The 3,864-nt window shown below is 39.2% G+C and overlaps 1 non-coding gene across 1 annotated transcript; it reads right to left on the minus strand.

Annotated features, from left to right (window-relative positions):
• Positions 1-3,475: 3,475 nt before the first annotated feature.
• On the minus strand, positions 3,476-3,582 carry LOC141603231 (small nucleolar RNA R71). The gene has a single exon (XR_012525122.1). It is a non-coding gene; the product is annotated as a small nucleolar RNA R71 (small nucleolar RNA).
• Positions 3,583-3,864: the final 282 nt, after the last annotated feature.

Genomic DNA, 3,864 nt, shown 5'->3' on the forward strand with positions numbered 1-3,864 from the left:
ATTAACCAAATATTATCACCGAAACACGGATTTAACCGTCATGGTATGAGGAACCAAGGGTGAAAATGTTTTATGGTTAAAACAAATAAAATAGAATAAAAAGGGTTTGAAAATATTTGAAATGGTAAAAACCGATTACAAATATGAAAATGAATTAAAGGGAAATGACGAGAACAAACACGGTTGATCTCTGACGTGGACACCCCATTTAGGCGCGGGAAAGTCGGCGAACCAAGGGGCTTCTGTCTCAGACCAAAAATCAGTTTTGGCTCGTTTATCGCATGTTTTGGTTCATGTTATGCACGTTTTAGCATGTTATAGTTGTGAAACAAATGAAAACATGATAAAAGAAGGATTTTTACACCCTCATACTTACATGTTTGGTTATGGCGAGTGACCGACGTAAGTATAACAACTCGTTTGATCGGAAAAAACTCGGTTTAAAACCGTTTTGGTAAGTAAAAAGAGTGTTTTAAGATTAGTGATGGTGTAGTGGTCGAAGTGGTCGGTCAAGTGATTTAATGCACGATGATGGTACCAAACAATGAGTAACGCTTGTATTTACGATCGGTAGGTCGTAAACACGCGTCGGATTGTGACTTAAGAAGTCGAGTCGAGAATTTTAAGGGAGAAAAGAGGGGGCGGAAACTCGCGTAAGTCTCAAATGGGGGGCATTTGAGGGGTATTTATAGGAGAATGAGTGGTTGTGTGAGTTTTGAGCGACGTGACCACCTGGGCTGCTCAAAGAGGTAAGGGAGTGCCCGTTGGAAGTAGCTCTTGAAAAGATAGATAGAAGTGCGCGAGCCACGTCGCGGGTCTTCGAGGTGAGTTGTCGCTTTCACACAAACGCAATCATGATTTGTTCTATCCTAGGTTTTGTAGTCACATGTTTGGTACTTGACCATTCATGAATCCATGAAAACTTAAGGTAGAAGGTTTGAAATGTTTTGTTTTTGGCGGTTGACTCGGTTTGACTCGTTGTTGGAGTCGGGATTTGAATTTTTAAGACGGTTTTTGGTCCGGTGTCGGTTTTGACTCTTGTTAGTGTCATTGCGACCCCGTTGTCGTGCGTTAAACATTCTAGGTATTTTTGAAATGTTTTGAAAAGTTTTATTTTCGAAATCGTTTTAAGTGTTCCGACGTAAAGTTGTACACAAATTGTCGATCAAACGCCGCGATTCCAAAACATGTTGTAGTCCGATAATCATCGGGTGTTTGTTGGAGTCTCAGCAGATACTGGGTATCTACAATGGGCAATGATGAAGAATATCCTTGCATCTCCGACAAGATCCTTGAGGATTATTGGAAGAAGAAAAGAAGAAAAAGCTGCTGAACTAGAATCCGCCCGTCGCCGCATCGGGACGCTCGTCCAACCTCCACAATCCGAGCGTCCCTCCAGCCTGCCCGCTCATCCAACACCTCCACAATCCGAGCGTCCCACCTTCCATTCCACTTGTCTAACCCCCACAATCCGCTCGTCCTGACCCCTTGGCCGCTCGGATTGTCATCCAGTACAACACGCCTTCTCCTTGTTCTATTCGGGATGCGCATATTTCTGAAAGACTAGCAAAAAGGAGACTCGCATCTTTCTTCGAGAGGAGCATTTCCTAAACTTTTCTTAAGGGACTTAATCGTCATTTAAGCCCTTATTAACCCTAATTTATGTACCTAATCCCCACTATAAATAACCCATTGCACTAATTAGATTAACATCAATCCTTAATATAATTTATGTTCTTCTAATCTCTCTTTAATCTTGTAATCAACTTTTAATTAGGCATTAATATAAATCTCATTTCCTTAATTTCTCTATTGTTCATCATTTATTTTGGGCAATTGAAGATTATTTGGGGTTTATTTGGAGGATTGACAACCTTCCAATCATTCATCAAGTACTTCTATTATTCTTTGCTTATTATTTTGGAATCATCATTAGGTATAATTCTCTTAATCCCTTTTTAATTATTGTTAATCATCTTTATTTATTCATCATGTAGCTTTGTTAATATGATTGACAACCTTGTTAGTATGTTAAACTTGATAATGAGGGAGTAGTTTCCTTAACTAGGGTTAATGGGGAATTAGGGAAAACCAACATGGGGGATGATTCATGCTTAATATAATATGTTCACATAATTTATTTGCTTGCTTATTGTGATCTCAACTTATGCACATGTTATGTTTGATGAAATGCGAGACTATGAATCCTTGCATTTTTTACCCATCACTTACCTTTTCAATGAGACTTGTAAGACATAAACCAACTCGAGTCTCATTAGACCATGCATATAGTTGAGTAGGGAGGATTAAGTCGACTTGTAGGTGTTGTACAATCTAATCGATTCAGCCCCGGAACCCAAACCTTCCGAGGATTGTAAGATATAAACCAACTCGATCCTATCACAACAATAATTGCTTGCTTATAATTTGAGAATATGTTTCTATGATCAATTCACATGAATCCCCTATGAACTCATGACACCCTAGTGCTTTTAATCAATTATTTACATCTCATCTTAATCATCTTGCTTGTTCATTTACATTGTTATTTAGTTTAGTGATCTTCTTATCTCAACCCAAATTGTGACACCCGTAGACACCACTACTTGCAATCGAAAATCCTACATCAATACCCGTCCCTTGGGATCCGACATTTATTTACCTCTTTACTAATAGTAGAGTAGTTTGTGAAATTATAAATATTGTTTTGGTCTAGGTGCTCCTAACGACAAGTAACCAAAAAATATAGTCCGACCAAAAATGGCGCCGTTGTCGGGGACGGTGTTAACTTGACTTGAATTTCTTTGATTGTTATTAGTTGTGTCTTTCTTTGCCTTGGGGAAGTAAAACTCCTCAAGGTTTGTTGTAATTGTTTTCGAGTTGTTTGATATTTTGCATGTCTAGAAGATCACAAGGTAACTTGTTACCCATTGATCACGAAATTAAGAGAACTTTGACAACCAATAGAAGACTTGCTAGAACTACTTTGAGAGCTATTGGTGAGGTTGTAGATAATAAACCAAATACTATTGAGTTCATCAACCCTTTTGCAAGAGAAGGAGAGAAGAACCCAACACAAAACTCACCACAAAATCAACCCACAATGCCTAAGTTTTTATCACATTCCGTACCAACCGAGGAGAACCTACCCAATGGTACTCCCACAACACAACACTTGACCAGAAATTTCATTTCAAAATCCTCATTTATCCAACTAGTCGAAAGAAGCTAATTTGGGGGGATGCCTAGTGAAGACCCTCATTCTCATATAGAGACTTTTTGTGACAATTGTGATGCGATTTCACAAACTGGAGTGACTCAAGACCAAATTCAATGGGTCTTATTTCCTTTTTTTCTAATTGGTACCGCGAAACAATGGTTAAAAAGCCTTGATAAGGCTACTCTTGGAATCGACTCTTGGAAGAAGTTGGCTCTTGTTTTCTACAAAAAGTTCTACCCTCCGAAAAAGACTAACATGCTAAGAGCTCAAATCACGGGTTTTAAGCAAAGGGACGAAGAATCTTTGTATGAAGCTTGGGAGCGATTCAAAGTAACTTGTCGCTCATGTCCTCATCATGGACTTAGCGAGTGGTTCTTGGTACAACAATTTTGGAATGGTCTTTATGAAGACTCCCGAAACATTCTCAACATGGGATCAAATGGTATGTTCATCGAAGTTGACGATAATCAAACTTGGAACAAGATTGAGGAAATGGCGGTCCATAACTCACAATATAGTAGACCTCGCAAGGCCACTAGAGGAGGAAAGCATGAAGTGGACTCTATTACTCAATTGGGTGCTCAACTTAGTGTAACACCCCCTCATACCAAGGTGCCTTACCAGGACCACCCCACCATGAGAGT

The sequence above is a fragment of the Silene latifolia genome, chromosome 9, assembly GCF_048544455.1.
Source record: "Silene latifolia isolate original U9 population chromosome 9, ASM4854445v1, whole genome shotgun sequence".
Taxonomy (NCBI): Eukaryota; Viridiplantae; Streptophyta; class Magnoliopsida; order Caryophyllales; family Caryophyllaceae; genus Silene; species Silene latifolia.